This window comes from Artemia sp. Qi Xiang Cuo, chromosome 12, assembly GCF_049724085.1.
Source record: "Artemia sp. Qi Xiang Cuo chromosome 12, ASM4972408v1, whole genome shotgun sequence".
Classification (NCBI taxonomy): Eukaryota; Metazoa; Arthropoda; class Branchiopoda; order Anostraca; family Artemiidae; genus Artemia; species Artemia sp. Qi Xiang Cuo.
The window spans coordinates 44,216,595-44,239,812 of record NC_142805.1 but is presented as its reverse complement, the minus strand read 5'-3'; the positions used below and the strand labels follow the sequence as shown (position 1 = coordinate 44,239,812).

At 33.5% G+C, this 23,218-nt stretch overlaps 1 protein-coding gene across 1 annotated transcript in view; it reads right to left on the bottom strand.

Moving 5' to 3' along the window:
• Positions 1-22,502, bottom strand: part of AP-1-2beta (adaptor protein complex 1/2, beta subunit) — a 138,502-nt gene extending 116,000 nt beyond the window's left edge. The window contains exon 1 of the mRNA XM_089098233.1: positions 22,386-22,502. The gene's annotated coding sequence lies outside the window, so the exon portion shown is untranslated. The remainder of the gene's footprint in view (positions 1-22,385) is intronic.
• Positions 22,503-23,218: the final 716 nt, after the last annotated feature.

Below are 23,218 nucleotides of genomic sequence, written 5' to 3'. Positions count from 1 at the left end.
GACTAAGCAAGTTACAATGGAATGAAGGAATGTGTTAGTCTGAGAAGGATAAACAGGAAGATTTCAGTATCTAGGACATGTGCACAATTACACAAGATGACAAATGACTGAACAGGTAAAAAAGGTACAGGACATGAAAGAGCAAAAATTGCATTGAATTCGAAACGAAAATCTGACTTAAAACTAAAGAATAACACAATAATTATGCTATTACATAATTCCGATATTTGAGAAATTACAATGGAATAAGGAAGTGGTTATTTTAGCATCTGTAAAAGATAAAAAGGAAGGAGAAATTTAATTCATGCCAGAATTTCTTAAATCAACTGAAATTGATTACTTGCCACCCTATAACTTGAAAACAAAGAATAAAGTGGTAATTATACCAATGCATAATTTAGATATTTTAGGGGAGCACAGGCATTATTACTGAATAAAATACTGAATAAAGCCAATGACTAGGAAAAAACTGGGAAAGAAGCTTTCTTGGTATATAACATCATGCAAAATTACACATGATTTTGAATGAATATGAATAGCTAAAGCAAAAGGCATAGAAAAAAGCTTTGAGATAATGATGTACAAAATGAAGCACAACAAGATCTGTGGCTAAAAGACATGCAACAACATGCATTATAATAAATCCCAAATGAAAATAAAGGATAAAAAAAAACCCTGAAGTTAGAAGACAAGCAACAGGGATGATCAAATCAAGTTGTAAAGGGAATCTACAGCTACAAGATTAGCAACAGGGATGATCATGCCCAATTGCAAAGGAAATATACAGTTTGAACAAAAGTAGCAGTGAGAATCACAACAAGTCCAATGAGAAAACAAATTCTATAAAATGGATGATGTTTTGATGAATTAAGAAGGAGAAATTGAATTCATGCCAAAATTTCTTAATTCAATTGAAATTGTTAATTTGACACCTCATGACTTAAAACTGAGGAATAACATGATAATTATGCTAATACATAATTAGAGAATCAAGTATATACAAGCCTGCCAAGTGCCAAAGCTCAAATGAAACTTGGGCTTATGGTACTATATACATGCATATATATATATATATATATATATATATATATATATATATATATATATACTATATATATATATATATATATATATATATATATATATATATATATATATATATATATATATATATATATATATATATATATATATATATATATATATATATATATATATATGTGTGTGTGTGTGTGTGTGTGTGTGTGTGTGTGTGTATATATATATATATATATATATATATATATATATATATATATATATATATATATATATATATATATATATATATATATATATGTGTGTGTGTGTGTGTGTGTGTGTGTGTGTGTGTGTGTATATATATATATATATATATATATATATATGTGTGTGTGTGTGTGTATATATATATATATATATATATATATATATATATATATATATATATATGTATGTATATATATGTATATATATATATATATGTATATAAACATTTATATATATAAAATATATATATATATATATATATATATATATATATATATATATATATATATATATATATATATATATATATATATATATATATATATATATATATATATATATATATATATATATATATGTATGTTATTTAGTTGTCGGGTATTAATAAATGAAACAAAATCTGGAATTATGAACCAAATAGTAATGAGAACAAGCATAAACAGTAATGTGTATCTTAATCATTTCATAGCCTAAGAGCCATTCTTTGAATATTTGCACACCTAACTTAAAAACTACCCAAGGTAGCAAAAGGCCCTTTGTCTAGAGTTTACCAAACAAAATCTCGCAATCTTGTTGGCCTATTTGAAGCTTTGCCCAGAGTATTCTTCCCTTCTTGTTGGCCCTTCAAAGGTAGAGTCTATGGCAGAAATATGATGGGAGAAAAAGAAATATACTATTAGATTCTCTGTATAATGCTCTTTCTGAATATGATGCTTTTTAAAAGACTTTCCTGGGGCATAGTTTAGGCTCTAGAAACATTCCTGGCAGTTTTATTCACTTAACTGCTTTCCAAGATATTAAAACCCCTCATCTAGAATTTTTCACCCTAAAGATAGCCTAATGGAAACCCACAAAACAAGCAAACATTTACACATAGCCTAGGGTTATATCTGGCCCATTAGGGGGGAAGGGGCTAGGACACTATAGTAACAGTAGTGATGATTATATTTAAACAAAGCATTTAATCAAATATCTAATGGTGGCTATATTTCTTTTTCTTCATATCTGATTTTTGCCTTACACTATAATTTTATCAATGACTCTGGGTGGGGATAACCTCCACCCTTCCCTCCCTAAACAGCAATCTAGAGGAGACATAATAAGGCCAAGCCTGGATGTGTTGAATTTTGTTTAGTCTCTAAATATAAGTTTAGTCTCTAAATATAAGTTTTTAAATATAAGCATCCTAGACAAGCAAATGGTCAAGAAAACCTCCCCTAAGGATACATCAAAATATCAAAATTTCTCCTCTGAAAAAAAAAACACCATGTTCTTTTCAAAATTATTCAATTTTCAGGCATCACTATGACAACATAGATGTTTTTTTTTAATGACAACAAATGGAATGAGCAAGTGGTATGTTTGCTTTATTCATAGGTCATTTATGTGATTATTGGTAAAATTCTACTTTAGCAATCTTTGACTATCTTGGAAAGGGGTTAGGTTAGGAAAATGAAACTTTCAGGGATGGGTCTACAAGTTAAGGTAAGTTATAGGAAGGTAATTTGAAATAACTACCTCTACTCCTCCCTGTAGATGGTCCTGACCTTTGATGACCTTCAAAATTCTGTCTATTAAAAAAGTGAAATCTTTCAAAATAGATCTTCTGCTTAAATGAACTACAACAAAATTGTTTTCAGCTTCACAACTTTCCACAATCCCAATTTATAAGGTTTTAAAGATGTGCACATACATTTCCTAATGCTAATTAATGCTAATGCTGTTAATGCTAATTCCTAAAAACCAGTATCCAATTGCGTAAAATTATGTATAACTAAAACCCTCACACCTGGTTACCAAAGAGGAATTGAGGAGAATTGTTTACATGACATAGTAAATAATAACCTAAGCCATACGCAAAAAGGTTAATATTCGTTCTGCCTAAGATCAAACACTTAAAATTATTAGTTAATTGACTAAACACCAAGGACTTCTCTTTGGAAAAACTAATAGTTCTATCTAGATGTATATATCCTTTTAGTGTTTCAGTTTTATTCACGGTTTAGTTCTGTGACTGTAATTCCTGTTATTTGAGTTTAGTTTTAAGCTATATGAATGTTGTTTTTCTTTATTTAGGGTAAAAGACCTCTTTTTGGGAAAGACCACTTTTCTTTGGTATTCCAGAAAAATAGCAAAGGGTTTTTGGACCACCGCTTTTTACTACAGCATGATGCCTGTAGGCAGTAACAAGAACCCCACCTTTTTGGTCAAGTTTTCACCAGTTATTTGTCAGCATAAATTAAAAATGCAGTTACTGTTTTGAAAAGCAATTGAAAAGAAAAATTACATTTGATATTTGTGATTTATAGAATAAATATCAAGCAATAAAAGTAGCATTTCTAGAATCAGAATAAAATCAGCTTTCTGTTAATATGCCTTTTTTATGCTGATTACGAATATAATAATCATTTCTATCGGAAATTAAATTCAGCCCCCCCCCCTATATATGCCAATTCAAGGTATACATTTCTACAACCTAACCTAACCCTGAATTGGCATATATAGAGGGGGGGTGATGAGGCTGAAATTAATTTCCGATATAAATGATTATTATATTCATAATCAGCATTAAAAAAAGGCATCAAATGGTGTATTCACTTTATTCCTAACTCAATAATATGATTTGGTAGATACTTACCCCTAGAGAAAAAGAAACTGACAACTGAAAATTAAGGTAAAATGTTGATTTGTCAAAATTTCAGTATGTAGCCTATAGACCTGTCACGTAGGAAAATTTCAGGACCCTCTAGAGGGAGAAAGAGTGGAGGTAGGTACTTCAAAATACCTTCCTGGGACAAACTTTATCCTGTAGACCAATCCCTGAAAGTTTCATTTTCCTGACCTAACCCCTTTCCAAGATAGCCAAAAGTAGCTAAAGTAGAATTTTACACATATTTCATCAGAAGCTTTTTAAATATTAGTAAAGCGCTAAGACATAGAGCGCTATAAACATCAGAATCCACTATAGAGGACAATTTATGTCATGGGAACATGTTTTTGAAATCCCCCTTTGGCCCAAACTCAAAATTTTTCAAAATTCTACTTTCGAAGCTTTTTAAATATTTCTAAAGCACTAATAGATAGAGCGCTACAAACATCAGAATCAACTTTAGAAGACAATTTATGTCATGGGAAGATATTTTTGAAATCCCCCTTCCCCCCAAACTCGAAATTTTCCAAAATTTTACTTTAGAAGCTTTTTAAATATTTCTAAAGCGCTAAGACATAGAGCGCTACAAACACCAGAATCAACTTTAGAAGGCAAATTATGTTATGGGAAGATGTTCTTAAAATCCTCCTTTCACATACACACAACCTTTTCCAATAATCTACATACTCAGCTTTTTTGATAATACTGAAGATAAAATAGATGGAGTACTACAAACATCAGAATTAAATTTATAGGACAAATTGTGTGTTGGGAAGATGTTTTTTGAACTCCCTCTTCCCCCCAAACTAAAAATTTTCCAAAATTTTACTTTAGAAGCTTTTTAAATATTTGTAAAGCACTAATAGATAGAGCGCTACAAACATCAGAATCAACTTTAAAGGACACGTTATATCTAAGTAAGATGTTTTTGAAATCCCCTTTCCCCCCCAAACTCAAAATTTTCTAAAATTCTACTTTAGACGCTTTTTTAAATATGTTTAAAGTGCTAAGAAACAGAGCACTACAAACATCAAAATTGACTTTAGAGGACAATTTATGTCATGGGAAGATGTTTTTGAAATCCCCCTTTGCCCCAAACTAAAAATTTTCCAAAATTATACTTTATAAGCTTTTTTAAATATTTGTAAAGCGCTATAACATAGAGTGCTACAAATATCAGAATCGACTTAACAGGACAATTTGTCATGGGAAGATGTTTATGAAATCCTCCTTCCACCTAAACTCAAAATTTTCTAAAGTTTTACTCTAGAAGTTTTTTTTTAATATTTCTAAAGCGCTAAGACATAGAGCGCTATAAACATCAGAATCCACTATAGAGGACAATTTATGTCATGGGAACATGTTTTTGAAATCCCCCTTTGCCCCAAACTCAAAATTTTCCAATATTCTACATTAGAAGCTTTTTAAATATTTCTAAAGCTCTAATAGATAGAGCGCTACAAATATCAGGATCAACTTTAGATGACAATTTATTCTACGGGAAGATTTTTTCTAAATCCCCCTCCCCCCATACTCAAAATTTTCAAAAATTTTACTTTAGAAGCTTTTTTAAATATTTGTAAAGCGCTAAGACATAGAGCGCTACAAACATCAGAATCGACTTTAGAGGACAATTTATGTCATGGGAAGATGTTTTTGAAATCCCCCTTTGGCCCAAACTCAAAATTTTCCAAAATTCTACTTTCGAAGCTTTTCAAATATTTCTAAAGCACTAATAGATAGAGCGCTACAAATATCAGACTCGACGTTAGTGGAAAAAATAATATTATGGGTAGATGTATTTGAAATCCCCCGTTCCCTCAAACTCAAAATTTTATAAAATTCTACTTTGGAAGCTTTTTTAAATATTTGTAAAGCGCTAAGACATAGAGTACTACAAACATCAGAATCAACTTTAGAGGACAAATCATGTTATGGGAAGATGTCCTTGAAATCCCCCTACCCCCAAACTCAAAATTTTCCAAAATTCTACTTTAGAAGCTTTTTAAATATTTCTAAATAGACCCCGACGCCGCACCGAAAAGTCGGCGGCGCGCCACCAAAACAAAACGGGGGCGCGCCACCGAGCTTGCATCAGCGCGCTGACGCCACCGCTGATTCTGTCGGCGGCGGCGTCACTAATACGCCGCCGATTTTCTTTTTTTGTTTTTTTTCTCTTTTTTTGGTTATAGGTATCGACATCCGGGCTTCAACCGTCATCCCGGCTAATCTGTTTCTTTAAGATAAATACTGCTCGCTATGTATATCGTTTCGTAGGAAGGAGAAGAAGAAATTTGTCTTGAAACAAAAATTCTACCTTCCACTTTAAAATTCTGTTCATTTTTCTTTCTGATTTTTCGGATGAAAAGAGGTAGGTAAAAGAGCATTAGGCAATTCAGGATGTTATCATAGGCAGCACAATCAAGCTGCCTAAGTAAAGAACAATGTTGGCACAATGTAGTATTTTTTTTTTTTCTCCGTACCAGGGCAATTCGTATCGAAGGAGTTGTCGTAGAAACTTCGAAAAGGGCTCATTCGATTGAAAATAGAAAGGGCTGATATCCTTTTTAATAGTCGAAAGTGATTGAAGGGAAAATAATCCCTCTACCCAGCCCCCCCTACACTTTTCCTTTTTTTTTTAAAATTAAAAGTTTGTTTAATATTAAAATAAAAATCACAGTGTTAATTCTAATTACCAATAAGGCATCTCAGCAGTATCCCAAGAACGATTTAGGGTATTATGTTCAAACTTTCGGGGCTTCTTCTGCTCGTAAAATTTGACCAAATCAAAATAGCGTAAGTGTATCCAAGCTATCAAAGAAAGTAAACAAATTTTTTTGCGAATGTTATCAACTTTTCCATTTCAGATCAACTAGAGGAGGTATGAAACTAAATTAAGCACTACTATTTGATTCCAGATTTTTAAAAGGGTCTGTGTTGTTAAAAATTGCTAAAATTTTTTTTTCCAGCATACAATTAGCAGACCAAACTATAAAGTCTTAAAACTACGAAAATATTTAAATTATTAGTTTCTATTTATCCAAAAATATTATTTAAATATAAAACAAACAGAAATTAATTAAAAAAAACTGTGACAACAAAATGAGTTTTCAAAGGACAGCAATTCATTCAAATAAGCAAAAAAATGAGAAAAAATAAAACCAAATAATCTACAAATCAGAACACTAAAAAAAATCAATTTCAGTGCATAAATAAAACCCAAAATGACCAGGCATTGCAATAAATGGCTAAGGCAAATTCAAAACGAGCAGAAATAACACAAGGTGGGCTCAAAACCCCTATGCCTTCCCAAGGCCAGAATGTAATTTGCACTTTACTGAAAAAAATACAAATGAATGTGCATTTTGTTTAATAAACATATACTGATATTTAGTAATCAAAATGTTAATATTATTGGACTTATTAAAGTTATAAAAGTAAAAACATTTATATTTTTTGTTAGGTGCAAATTATGTTTTGGCCTCGGGAAGGCTTAGGGGTTTTGAGCTTAACTCATGTTAATTTCTGCTCGTTTTGAGTTTGACTCAGTTATTTATTGTAATTTCTGTTTGTTTTGGGTTTCATTTATTTATCGATGCTGATTTGTGGTAGTTTGCCGCTAGGTAGATTATCTAGAGCTAGTATAGAAATATATCTATAGAAATGAATTACATTTTTTTTTTTTTTGCACACTTAGCAGAGCACACTGAATTTGAAGTAGCCTTAAACTTTGACTTGAAACGTCATAACTTTTACCACTTCTTTCAGAAAAGAATTTTGGAGGGTTATTCCGTGTTGATAAGAAAAGAGGGTAAAGGTGCAGTTTAGTTCCTCCTGTAGTGTAGAGCGCAGGAGCCCTATGGTAAAGGTGCAGGTGTGTTCTCCCTTATAAAAACAACTTATTTCAGCAGATACAAAGAAGAAGCCCATTTGCGGCATTCTGTGGGACCCCAATGTCCAATGCTAGTATCAGATCCCGCGAGTGGCAGTTTACGCTCGTAAAGTTCTGGCCGTACCGGCTACAATTGTCCCAGCTAAACGGATTTTTAGCACGACAAGACTGATAGTGACTGCAAAAAGATCAATGGCTCCAGGCAGAGTGAAAAAACTCACTTTTATTACATCAATTGTAAGTGAAGTGATGTAACCGCTGATTTAAAATTGTTGTTAAGCCATGGTATCTGATTTGTATACAATATTTTTTCGATGACGATATTTGTTTGTTTTTTCACTTCCTTTTCGTATGTATTTGATGAACAGGAGATGTTTGAACTTCAAACTTTGAAAGTTATACACACATTAGCCCAAATCATTAACAAGAAGGAAATGACTAAACACGGGATTTTATAGGAACAATGCGATGTTAAACATAAACACAACTAGGTTTCCCTGGGTCTAGTGGCTAAAAATGAGAATTCTACTTAGTCTGATCGACGGTGAACATGAACACTTTCCGCACGGCCCAACAAATTCCTGTTTTGTCATATTGTTCTTGTATGTTTTTATCCAACCATTTAAAATTCCTTACTAAAATCGAGGTTGAACGTGCTTGGTGAAGTGGAATTTTTATTATTATTTTTAATCAGAAAAATCGGCGCGGCGTGGCGCGCCGCCGGTCTAAAATCAGCGGCGCGTCGCCAAAAACATTTCGGCGCGCCTAGCGTCGCGCCGCCGCCGATACTAAATCATACATTCGCCACCGTCATGTCGGCGTGGCGCGGCATCGGGGACTATTTCTAAAGCACTAATAGATAGAGCGCCACAAATATCAGAATCGACTTCAGAGGACAAATTATATTATGGGAAGATGTTTTTGAAATCCCCCTTCCCCCCAAACTCAAAATTTTCCAAAATTTTACTTTAGAAGTTTTTTTAAATATTTCTAAAGCACTAATAGACAGAGCGCTACAAATACGATGGACAAATTATATTATGGGAAGATGTTTTTGAAATCCCCCTATCCCCCCCAACTTATAATTTTCAAAAATTCTACTTTAGAAGCTTTATTAAATATTTGTAAAGCGCAAAGACATAGAGCGCTACAAACATCAGAATCGACTTTAGAGGACAATTTATTTCATGGGAAGATGTTTTTGGAATCCTCCTTCCCCCCCAACTCAATTTTTTCCAAAATTCTCCTTTAGAAGCTTTTATAAATATCTCTAAAGTACTAAGACATAGAGTGCTACAAACATAAGAATCGACTGTAGAGAACAATTTATGTTATGGGAATCTTTTTTATATACATCTTACCCCCAAACCCAAAAAATTTTGAAATTTTTCTCTAGATGATTTTTTAAATATATCTAAAGCGCTAAGACATGGAGTGCTACAAACATCAGAATCTACTTTAGAGGACAATTTATGTTATGGGAAGATTTTCTTTAAATCTCCCTTCGCCCCAAACTCAAAAATTTCCAAAAATCCACTTTAGAATCTTTTCAAATATTTCTAAAGCACTTATAGATAGAGCGCTACAAATATCAGAATCGACTTTGAGGACAATTTATGTTATGTGAATGTTTTTGAAATCCCCCTTCCCCCCAAACTCAAAATTTTCCAAAATTTTACTTTAGAAGCTTTTTAAAATATTTCTAAAGCGCTAAGACATAGAGAATTACAAACATCAGAATCAAATTTAGAGGACAAATTATGTTATGGGAAGATGTTCTTAAAATCCCCATTCCCTCTAAACTCCAAATTTTTCAAAATTCTACTTTAGAACCTTTTTGAATATTTCTAAATCACTAATAGATAGAGCGCTACAAATATCAGAATCGACTTCAGAGGACAAATTATCTTCTTCTATTTAACAGCAGGTGGGCTTTTCAGTAAAACTATTTAGCCCTTTTCGTTTTGCTTCACTCTGTGGGCTACAGAGCTACTGGCTTGATTGCCTCATATTAATTAGATAAATTCATATATATTTCAGCAGATCTTTCGACTCTAGGAGTTCAAATATAAGATGATAGATGTCGATTTCTATGCTCTGTGTGCAGGTATAGTTGGCTAGGCTCTTGGCTGATAGTGTGATTTTGTGGTGTTTGAGGTATTTTAACAGTTTAAAAAGAAAGGTATGTTGTGCAGACGTCAGCATATTACATTCAAATAGGCAATGGTCAATTGTTTCATTATTCATATTAACACGCCTGCAAAGAGGGGACAGGGGAATTGAACCACTTGAATTAGAAAGCTTATATGAGAATGCAAGGAAATTTAGTCCATTTGTTCCAGAACGAATTCTATGATAAATTTTAGAAAGATACTTATTAGGAAAGGGGGAAAGGATAGGATTAATCTTATTAAAATTAATATCTGATAGCCTCCATTGGTAAATATCTCTAATTGGGATTGGTTTCCCACTTGGCTGGTCAATATTTATAGCATTTTTTGCTATTTCATCAACCTGATGATTACCACTTATGCCAGAGTGGCTAGGAATGTACTGAAAGTAAGTTTTTATTCCACTTGAAGGAAGATTATCAATAATACTGTGACAATGATAAGTGTCAATGTCCAACTTATATTGAGGAGCTGAGGCCAGCAACTCAAGGCTTGATAAAGAGTCGGAATAGATGATAATATTATTCGAATTTTCAATCAAAGGTTGGTTTTGCTTAAGGTGTTCTAACGCCATGATTATGGCATTTAACTCAGCAGACATTATAGATAAATTATTAAATAATCTCTCGCCCATTGCAATTTTCAGGTGAGGAAGGAAAACACCACTTGCAACCTTCTCATTCCTTTTTGACCCATCAACAAATATTTGGAAGTGATTTTTATAGTTAATTGTATTAAGTTCTGCAAATTTTTTCTGGACAAAAGCAATGGGGGTTAAATCTTTATTCCATTTTGAAAATTCAGTATTTATTATGGGAAATGACCAATTCCATGGAGGGGATTGGGGGAAAGTAGGTGCAATAGACTTTGCTGGTACAGGGAACTTCTTTTGAATATTGGCATACTCATCTGCAATACCTCTATACATGGCTGGATTTCTTATCCAATTATGTAATGTGTGTGAGCTATTTGACTCAATTTTTGTAAGATGTTTTATCAAGAGAAAGCTACGTCTCTACCTTATTGTTGTTAATCCACTCTCCACAAGCAAAAACTTGGAGCTTGTGGGTTTCTAAGACCAAATATGAGACGCATTATATCATTTTGTGTTGTTTCAATTTTTTGCATTTGGGTCTTTGCACATGCACCATAGACAATGAGCCCATAGTCAATATGGGGTCTTATATGTGATTTATAAAACTGGAGTAAGGTTTTCTCCTTGCAACCCCAGGGTGTGGAAAGAAGTCTTTTTAGTATATTTTCTTTTCTATAATATTTTTTTATTTTGTTTGAAATGTGGATGTGGAAATTAAGTTTTTGTTAAAGAATGATACATATTTACTTTATATTTTTATCTTATTGAATAGTTGTTTTATTTAGAGCTAGTTGTGCATTAAATTGGTTTCGCTTCCTGTGAAATTGGATTATTTTTGACTTGGTGGGTGCAATGGGTAAATCTGAATGTTGAGAGAATTTTTCAAACTGGAAAAGTGACTTTTGCAGATTTGACTGTGCTATCTGAAAGGTGTTGCCAGATGACCATAGCACCAGATCATCAGCATATTGTAGATTCGTGTGGGGTAGGTTCATGTCCCAGAGATATAGGGCAAAAAGGAGGCAACTGAGGACTGCTCCCTGAGTAGGCCTTTGGATATTGTCTTTTGGGGTGAAGAGGCTGAACCAACACAAACTATGAAACTTCACACTTCTATGAAGGATGTAATAAAGGATACTAGCTTAGGAGGTACTCCAAGGTTTGCAAGTTTATTTAAAAGGATTTGGTGGTTCACATTGTCATAAGCTCCTTCAAAATCTAGGAAAGCTGCCACTAGGATATTATTTTTTGAGAAAGATTCATTTATTGCATTTGTTAGCAAAATGAAAGCATCTGTTGAGGAGTGGTATTTCCTGAATCCAGTTTGAGTGTGTGGGATCATGTTATTTTTCTCAACAAACCAGAGGAGTCTGCGATAAATAATTTTCTCCATTATTGTCCCCATCACAGGTGTACTCATTATGGGCCTATAAGACTCAGGGTTATCTTTTGGTTTATTTTTCTTTAGGATTGGTAGGAGGGACGAACATTTCCAAATATTTGGGAACCTAGAAGATGCCCAAGCGTGATTATAATAATTTAGCAGTTCTTGTTTTTATGAAGGTGTGAGATTCTTTATCCATGTAGGGTGTATATTGTCATAGCTACTGCTAGTTTTGGACCTAATATGATGTATTGCATTATTCAATTCCTGGATTGAAAATGGATTAGTTATGTACTCGGATTCTGGGCGTGGTTGGTAACTAGGGTTCATAGGAATTGTGGACAGTTTGCTTTGATTATTTGATGTTAGCTTATTAACAAAAAGAGTTGCAAATAGGTTAGCCTTTTCATTATCATTGTCATAATGGGTATTATTATGTACAAGTTCATACAGGAGTGGGTTGGGAGAAGCCTTTTTCCCACATATGTGGCATATGACTTTATGTATAATTAGCTCATTTGTTTCTCTGGAGAGATTATTTGCAAAATTATTCCAGTATGTATATTTAGCATCTATTATAGTCCTTTTTAGATTAGATTCTGCTTGTAATTTTTTTAAATATGTAGTAGATGTTGGGTTTTTTATGAATTCTGTCCTAGCTGCCTTTTTTATCCTCCATTTATTTAGGCACTCATTTGTCCACCATGCTTTAGGAATTTGTTTAGGGAATGTTTTCTTAGGTGTCCTGGGGATAGCATAATTAGCTGTATTTATTAGTAAAGATGTCAACGCTTCAGCATGTGTGTCAACTGTTGTGTTAGAAATGCATGAACATTGGGTGAAACTTGTAATTTCATCATTTAGCTTATTTTGGAAAATAGACCAATTTGCTTTAGTGTTGATATATTTGGATGTATGAGATAAAGTTTCAGCAGGTTCATTTATGGAGCAAACTATAGCAAAGTGGTCTGTACATAGACTATCAATTTTATTTATGTAAATTTTGTTCAAAAAATTTAAAGACACAATTTGTAGGTCAATTGTGGAGAAATTGCCACTTTTTGGGTTGAAATAAGTATTCAGGTTTGGAGGGGTAGCATCAGCTAATTCATTATTATTTGAAGTCATATGCTCAATAAATTTACCAGCTTTATTTGCTGGTTTATTACCCCACAAAAGGCTGTGGGCATTGAAATCACCACAAATAATGATATTTTTTAACATATTAGAATTATTTATATAATTAAAGAAATCCTTGGCATCTGTAGTTTGGCCATTAGGGTTATAAAAGCTTATTATATAGGTTTTTAAGTTATTCATTCAATCTGGAAAATTGATGCCACAAAATTTTATATTATTATCAACTAATAAAGCTACACCACCTCCTTTTCTCTCTGAAGATCTATGCTTTCTCAGGATAGTATATTTCAGAGACTTTATTTGTTGATTTTGGGTTAAATGAGTTTCCTGGAAGAAAGCACTATTAATGGAATTATTATTCATAAATGATATTAGTTCATTTAGCTTATTTTCTGTGAGTGATCTTACATTACATTGGAGTATTGATAAATGTTGTGTTGTTGATTTATTCTTCATATGACTGTGTATCAATGTTCAGCTTTGTTAAAAATAAAGCAAGATCTTTTTTTGCTTGAATGAGCATATCATCTGGGATGTAGATTTTTGCCAATTCTGCAATAACTTTTGCTTTCTGTAGTTGATGTATGTTCATGGCCTGAACTGCATTACAGTTTAGAATGAATAAGCATATATTTGGGGATTGCATTTTTGGTAGTGCATCCTGTTTGTTCGTTAAGGGATTGATTCCTGGTAGTGTTTCTGGTTTGTTTCTTCTTGGGAGGGAGGGCCAGGCTGGCCTCATCTCACCGGAAAAGGAGGCTTGTTGGCTTGATGATTCCTTCTGATAGGGATTTGAGCATGGGGGCTTAGAAGATGGTGTTTTCTATGGGGTGCTTGATGCATTGGGGGCATTTGACTTGGGGGTTTTGGTTGGTTTCATTACAGGCTTTATTTGGTATTGTTGGGCAGCATTTGCTTCCATTGCTGCAAAGGGGTATGGGATGGCCTTCTTTGTTGATATTTGGAGTGTTAGAGCTCTTTTCTTGTATGCAGGGCATAATGATTTATTTGTAGATTCATGTGGGCCTTTGCAATTGATGCATGTAGGCTGAGTGTTGTTGCAAGTTGTCAGCTCTTTAGGATGGAAAGATTTACATTTACTACACTCTTGGAGAATTTCATTGCATTTGTTTGTCGTGTGTCCCAGTTTGAAACACTTCTGACACTGAATAGGCTTAGGTTTGTATTCCTTGTGTGGTTTGATTTGCCCAAATAGGAATAATTTTTCTGGGATATCAATTTTATCCTTCAGTGTGAATAAGAAGGATCTACTAGTTTTTAGGTATTAGAGTTAGGTTTTCCAAGTTGGGTAACATCCTCAACTGGGATTGTGTTTCCAGCCCTATCTGAAAGGCCTTCTTTTAACTCCTGAGTAGATATCTCTGGGGGAACATTATAGACTACTATTTTTGTTGGTGATTGTTTTGGGTTCCAATTAGATGCAATAATTGGGGTATTCAGAAGAGATTTAAGGTTAATTATTGTATCTGCTGATTTCTGATCTTCTACAGCTATTAGCAGAGATCCATCACGGTTAATGTTAAGAGAGAACATTGATTTTAGCAATTTAAAAATTGCAACTCTTATTGCAGTGATCATTTTTATTTCAAAGGGGGTAGTGGGAGTAATTTTAAGGTAAATTCCTAAGTTTTTGGAGGGAGGATCTGGGGCAGGGAGAGGGGAAATGCTTTTAATTGGGGAGATTTTTTTTCCTTTTTTAGAACTTCTAGAGAGGACCTCTTGAAACCCATTATCATCATTTATGGTTACATTAGCCCCTACACTTATCATTGTCCTATTCTCCGAATTGGAGCTATCATTAAAACTTTGAGATAGGGTACTTGACCAGCCAGGATGGGTATCTTTCACTATGACACTTTCACTGGAATTTGATTTGGGATCTGGGGGGACTTTTTTTTTTGGAGGACTTCTATTCATTGCCTATTCGAAATAGCTTTAAACACAAAAATAAAACTAAAACAAGAAGTGAAAAATATATTATATCAAACCATCTGCACTATACTTACGGGGAGGATAAACACCACAGTATAGCCCTTAGGATGACTTGAGAAGAATTGGTTTAGTACAACTGCTGATTAGAAGAGATAATAATCACAAGAAAATATATTTCGATTTTCTTATAAGGTTGCTGTTGTGTTGAAATTCAATTTTTGTTATGGAAAGATGTTTTTGAAATCCTCCTTCCCCCCAAACTCAAAATTTTCCAAAATTTTATTTCAGAAGCTTTTTTTAAATATTTGTAAAGTGCTAAGACATAGAGAACTACAAACATCAGAATCGACTTTAGAGGACAAATTATGTTATGGAAAGATGTTTTATAAATCCCCCTTTGCCCCAAACTCAAAATTTTCCAAAATTCTACTTCAGAAGCTTTTTTTAAATATTTGTAAAGTGCTAAGACATAGAGCACTACAAACATCAGAATCAAATTTAGGGGACAATTTATGTCATGGGTAGATGTTTTTGAAATCCCCCTTCCCCCCAAACTCAAAATTTTCCAAAATTCTACTTCAGAAACTTTTTTAAATATTTGTAAAGCATTAAGACATAGAGTGCTACAAACATCAAAATCGACTTTAGAGGACAATTTATGTCATGGGAAGATATTTTTGAAATCCCCCTTCCCCCCAAACTCAAAATGTTCAAAAATTTTACTTCAGAAGCTTTTTTAAACATTTGTAAAGCGCTAAGAGACAGAGTGCCACAAATACCTGAATTGACTTTAGAGGACAATTTCATTCATGGGAAGAAATTTTTGAAATCCCCCTTCCCCCCAAACTCAAAATATTCCAAAGTATTACTTAGGAAGCTTTTTTAAATATTTGTAAATCGCTAAGAAATAGTGCACTACAAACATCAGAAGCAACTTTAGAGGACAATTTATGTCATGGGAAGATGTTTTTGAAATCCTCCTTCCCCCCAAACTCAAAATTTTCCAAAATTCTACTTCAGAAGCTTTTTTAAATATTTCTAAAGCGCTAAGACATAGAGCCGTACAAATATCAGAATCGACTTTAGAGGACAATTTTTTGTCCTCTAAAGTTTGTCATGGGAAGATGTTTTTGAAATCCCCCTTTGCCCCAAACTCAAAATTTTCCAAAATTCTACTTTAGAAGCTTTTTTAAATATTTGTAAAGCACTAAGACATAGGGTACTATAAACATCAGAATCAACTTCGGTGGACAAATCATGTTACGGGAAGATGTTTTTTATGTCATGGGAAGATGTTTTTGAAATACCCATTACCCATTGAAATTTTGACAAAACAACATTTTACCTTAATTTTCAGTTACGGTATCAGTTTCTTTTTCTCTGGCTTTAGTTCTGAAAATGCAATTTCAGTTATTTGAGCAGAATTTTAAGCCATATCAATGTTTTATTTCCAAAATTTAGGAAATGTATTTGCATATAAACCTTATAAGTTGGGATTGAGCAAAGTTTTGAAGCTGAAAACAATTTTGTTGTACTTCATTTAAACAGAAGATTTTTATTTAAGACAAATTTTTAAAAGTCATTCAAAGTTTTTGAAATCCCCCTTACCATTCATCCTATTCCCCCTTCATACTCTAAAATATGGTTGATAATTTGAAATTTGAAAAGCCTTATTTTCCATGGGGGTATTTTTTTTTGGGGGGGGGTATTTTCCGCGAGGAGGTATTTTCTGGGGGGATTTTCTGGCGGGTATTTGCAAAGAACCAAAAATTTGATGGTATGAGTTTTATTAAAATCTTCGACTTTTAGGGGTTGTTTCCCCCTTTTACAAAACTCTGACAAATTTTTTAGACAGGCAAATTATCAACCAGATTTTAGAGTATGATTCCGGTGCAACACATTGCAACGAAATGGTCAGCTTTGATCAGTATAAGCAGGGGCACTGCAAGCAGGTTGCTGACTACCGCCCCGCCCTCCTCCTCCCCCGTTTTTTATGTCATGGCACACAACAGCACATTTTAAGAAATTTAAGAATAAGTTTCTTGTGAATTATTGTCTTGATTTATCAGTAGTTGTACAGAACTAATTGTGCTCAAAATCCTCCTCAGGGCCAAACTGTGGTGTTTTCTTTTGTGGATGGTGAAGTTTTCCCCACAGTAGAGTGCAAAAGGTCTTGTATCATATTGCTTTGGGGGGTGGGGGTGGGGGATTTTCCGTGAGGGTATTTCCCGTGGGGGGGGGGGTATTTTCTGCAGGGAGGTATTTTCCGGGGGGGATTTTCTGGCAGGTATTCGCCAAGAACCACAAATTTGAAGGTATGAGTTTTATTAAAATCTTTGACTTTTAGAGGTAGTTTCCCCCTTTTACGAAACTCAGACAAATTTTTTAGACAGGCAAATTATCACCCAGATTTTAGAGTACGATTCTGGTGCAACACATTGCAACAAAATGGTCAGCTTAGATTAGTATAAGCAGGGGCACTGCAAGCAGGTTGCTGACCACTGCCCCCCCCCCTCCCCCGCTATCAAATCTCCTTGCAGCTAACCTTTCCACCCTTGAAACGAAAATTTTAATATAAGTTCCAGCATTTTTTACATATTTTAAATTGAGGATGTTAAAAATAAAAGCAAAATTTTTCAGCATTATAGGATTAAGCTATTTGAATGTTTTATGTGGTGAGCCAACTCAAAATGTTAAGGGGTTTCCAAAAAAATAATCGAAACGAATATAGATTGTTCAGTACTTGTGCATTATAAATAACCCACTGCTATAGACTGTACAAGGAAACCAGACAAACGGGTATTTGTTAGACAAATGGATTGCAAAGCGTGATTTCTTATTGCATTTACAATATTTAAACTGTTGTTTTTCTGGGTTTAGGGAAAGAAAAAGGTACCTAGGTTAGGTTACATATTTAATATATTTTATTTTATTTCATTAGCAGTAACCAAACTTAACTTCTTTTGTGTATAGTGGTTCAAGTTCAAGTTCTTTATTAATCAATAAAAAAAAATTTTTTTTTGACAAAACTATCAAATTAATTACCCACAGTGAGAATAAACCCACTCGTGTGTGGGTTTATATACACTCAGCAATAAATAACAAATACTATCTCCAGATACTGGAATAAAAAGATTGCTCTTCAACTCTTCGTACAGTAAAAACAAACAAAATCTGTATAAACTGAAGATAATCAAATAAATAAAGTGAAATGAGGAGCATCCACCCCGGAAAATGAATCAAATTAACAATTACTGATTAAATGACTCATTAATCTAATTTTATTATAAACCAATAAATTATTCAAATCTATAAAACTATGAAATTTATGAAATATTATGAAATTTATGTGGGTTATTTATAATGCACAAGTACCGATTATTCTATAGTCAAATTTGTACGTCCATCTCCTCTCTCCCCCTCCCTGTTTACACTTTAATAACATCTCATATCTTCAAGAATGAAGACTACGGCGCTAAACTATTCGGGAAAAAACATTTTAATTTATTTAAAAATAAATTGGGTTAGATACCGTAAATTGCCGAATTTTCTGTTATAACATTTTAAAAATTAATTAATAAATAATACCCATAAAAAACAAATTAGTTGGGGTTATAAAGCTCCAATATATGTTTCATGAAACGGTGCATTCTCAAGGAGATTGAGTATTTTTTTTTTGAAATAGTGCTCTGCCAGATATCCTTCCATATGTTCTTCTGTTCTGCCATATTTGGGTATATTGTCTTGAACTTCACGCCAGTGTCTTTTGATGTTTTGTGTTTGAGCACCTGTTGCAGGGTCAACAAAATTTGCTGTGGTTGACACGTAAATGCTGATAGCCCTGGCTAGCCAGACAATTGTAGGCCCTCCAACAGTCACTGATAATTGTTGTCCCTGGCAGGATTCGGTTTTGGATCATTCCCAAAAACATGGCACTACTTCTACCCGGGCACATAAACCATGAATGAATTACCAGTTCCTTGCTCTATTCCACCAAATACCCAAGCACCCATGACAATCCAACCACAATTATATTTACGCTTCCCAAATTTGGCTTCATCTATCTCAACCATGACTCCTTCTCCTCCCACAGGAGTGGAGTTTGAATGACATATGTACATACAAACCTCTCTGCAGAACTGGCTCCAATCCACAAAGATTTTTTTACAACAAGTAACATTGTTGATCATGAAATCCTCTCTTGGAGGTGGTATTTGAAGCCAAATCATCAAAAAACGGAAATTTTCTAGCAGAGAAAGGTGTGAACCAGCCATCCATGTTTTGTCATAGATTGATTTTGAAAAATTACACTTTACCTGAGAATATTCTGGCCACCAGATAGGTATAAGCCTAGACTTCTGGCAACAGAACAAAGTTCTATATTTTACACAAATCTGGTCACAGTTATCACAATTCCTGCTTCTCAATAACATGCCATGGTTATAATACAACTCTAAGACCACCTCAAAAGTAGAAAATTGAATGATACCACCACAGAAATTTATTTCACAAAAATTGCAAGACATATTTCAATAATTGTCATTTACAGACTGAAGCTATAACTTGTAATATCAATTGTGGCTTTCATAATTGTTTCATTGTTAAACAGCGGGAATAGTCGAACAAAGATAAAAGTGAATTGGGTTATGAATATATTAGAAAGGTAGGTCAACTTAGTATGCGTTTTTTCTGCATCTGAAATAGTCACTTCTTAACAGATGCAAATCTCCAAGTGTTGAGCCTACATGGTTGACCTAACGATTCGGCTTGTTTGGTCCCAGGTTGCATAAATTTAGCTTTGGCAGAAACTGTAATGCTTCCAGGTTGGCACTGATGTTTGTTAAAAAAAAAACTTAAATGAAAGATTACATTTACTTTATACAAGGATGTTTCTTTTTGTTTTTTTTTTAGTTAACAACATTTCCAGATACCTCACTATTCTTCTGTAATTTTTTAGTGGCTCTATTACCTAGAAATAATTATTTTCTGACTTCAAACTGTCCAAATACTTTACCCCCCAGGGAAAATACCCCCCCCCCATGGAAAACAAGGCTAGAATTTTACAAAATTTCAAGTGCAGGGCAAAGGGGGATTTCAAAAACATAATCCCATGACATGAATTGTCCTCTAAAGTTGATTCTGATATTTATAGCGCTCTATCTATTAGTGCTTTAGAAATATTTAAAAAGCTTCTAAAGTAGAATTTTGGAAAATTTTGATTTTGGGGGTAAGGGGGATTTCAGAAACATCTTCCCATGACATAAATTGTCCTCTAAGGTCAATTCTGATGTTTGTAGTGCTCCATGTCTTAGCGCTTTACAAATATTTAAAAAAGCTTCTAAAGTAGAATTTTGGAAAATTTTGAGTTTGGGGAGGAGGGGGATTTCAAGAACATCTTTCCAAAACATAATTTGTCCTCTAAAGTTGATTCTGATTTTTGTAGTGCTCTATGTCTTAGCGCTTTAGAAATATTCAAAAAGCTTCTAAAGTAAAATTTTGGAAAATTTTAAGTTTGGGGGAAGGGGGATTTCAAAAACATCTTCCCATGACATAAATTGTCCGCTAAAGTTGATTCTGATGTTTGTAGCGCTCTATCTATTAGTGCTTTAGAAATATTTGAAAAGCTTCTGAAGTAGAATTTGGGAAAATTTTGAGTTTGGGGGAAGGGGGGATTTCAAAAGCATCTTTCCATGACATAAATTGTCCTCTAAAGTTGATTCTGATGTTTGTAGCGCTCTATGTCTTAGCGCTTACAAATATTTAAAAAAGCTTCTGAAGTAGAATTTTGGAAAATTTTGAGTTTGGGGGGAAAGGGGATTTCAAAAACATCTTTGCTTGACATAAATTGTCCTCTAAAGTTGATTCTGATGTTTGTAGCGCTCTATGTCTTAGCACTTTACAAATATTTAAAAAAGCTTCTAAAGTAAAATTTTGAGTTTGGGGGGATTTCAAAAACATCTTCCCATAATATAATTTGTCCTCTGAAGTCAATTCTGATATTTGTAGCGCCCTATCTATCAGTGCTTTAGAAATATTTAAAAAGCTTCTAAAGTAGAATTAGAAGCTAAAAAAGCTTCTAAAGTAAAATTTTGGAAAATTTTAAGTTTGGGGGGAAGGGGGATTTCTAAAACATCTTCCCATGACATAAATTGTCCTCTAAAGTTGATTCTGATGTTTGTGGCGCTATTAATCGCTTTACAAATACTTAAAAAAGCTTCTGAAGTTGAATTTTGGAAAATTTTAGTTTGTTGGGGAGTGGGATTTTAAGAACATCTACACATGAAAAAAATTGTCCTCTAAAGTCGATTCTGATGTTTGTAGCGCTCTATGTCTTAGCACTTTACAAATATTTAAAAAAGCTTCTGAAGTAGAATTTTGGAATATTTCGAGTTTGGGGGGAAAGGGGATTTCAAAAACATCTTCACATGACATAAATTGTCCTCTAAAGTTGATTCTGATGTTTGTAGCGCTCTATGTCTTAGCACTTTACAAATATTTAAAAAAGCTTCTAAAGTAAAATTTCGAGTTTGTGGGGAAGGGGGATTTCAAAAACATCTTCCCATAACATAATTTGTCCTCTAAAGTCAATTCTGATATTTGTAGCGCTCTATCTATTAGTGCTTTAGAAATGTTTAAAAAGCTTCTAAAGTAGAATTTTGGAAAATTTTGTGTTTGGGGGAAGGGGGATTTCAAAAACATCTTCCCATGATATAATTTGTCCTCTAAAGTTGATTCTGATGTTTGTAGTGCTCTATGTCTCAGCACTTTAGAAATAGGCTATTTAAAAAAGCTTCTACAGTAAAATATTGGAAAATTTTGAGTTTGGGGGGAAGGGGGATTTCAAAAACATATTCCAATGACATAAATTGTACACTAAAGTTGATTCTGATATTTGTAGTGCTCTATGTCTTAGCACTTTACAAATAGCCTATTTAAAAAAGCTTCTAAAGTAGGCTATCTTCTTTCCAAGATATGCCTAGCCAAAAGTAACTAAAGTAGAATTTTACCCTTCTATCAAACAAGAAAAGGGTACACAGCAGAATAGAGTCTAATAGTAGTTTTTTTTGGTTGATTTGTTTTTTTCAACTGCCTTCTACCTTACACTAGCCAAGCTTATAACTTTATCAATGACCATAACTGGGGAAAATCTCCAACCCTCTCTCTCTAATGACTTCTTCTGCATGGAAATTTTGAGTAAAATTTCAAACACACAGAACCGATGTGAGGTACATCCCCTTTCCCTGAAACACCTTCATCCCTAAACATTAATCTAGAGATAAATAATAAAACCAAGCCTCATTATGTTAACTTACTTTCAATTTTTACAATTTGACTGAATTTTAGAAATACAAGTATCTCAGACCAAGTAAATAACCAGGATAACTTTTCCTAATAATTTGTTGACAAATGTCCAGTTTCCCTCAGAAACCACTCTGATTCTTTTACAAATGATTTACTTTTCAGCCATCACTTTGATGATATTGATTTTTAAGATAGATGGCAAAGCAGCATGTTATGACTTCTGGGACTCTTTTATTTTGTTTTGTCCTTGTCTGTTCTTTCCACGTTTTAATCACGTTCATAACCATATTTTTGAAAAAAAAAACAGTTTTCATGTATTCCATCAAGATTTCCGCATATCACAGTGAGGAGTTTTAGATTTCACCTCCTTTCTTTTAAGTTCAAGCTTAGATTTGTTACACAAAAGTAATTTCCAATATTGGCATATTTAAAAGGTTTCTGACACCGAAAGAGCTTAGTTTGAGCTCTGAAATTGAAGTTATCAAAGGCAATACTTTATTGTTACTTGAGTAAAGACCCTTCCCTGGTTGATAGCAAAAAACTCGCATCTGCTCTTTTTCAAATTTCGAGAAAAACACAAGTGAAAAAATCAATTTTTGTGGAGCTGAATGTATAGACGATCAAAGAATGAAATAGTGAAGTTTCCAGTTTTTCAGTATTTCCAGTTTGTCTATCATATTTCCATTTATTTGTGTCTATTCTCTAAGTCTTGAAAATTGTTTAAAAACAAGAACCGAAAAGCCATCTAGTTTAGTTCCCGAAGCCGCGCCACGCCGAAATGACAGCGGCGAATGTGTGATTCAATATCGACGGCAGCACATCGCTAGGCGTGCCGAATTTTTTG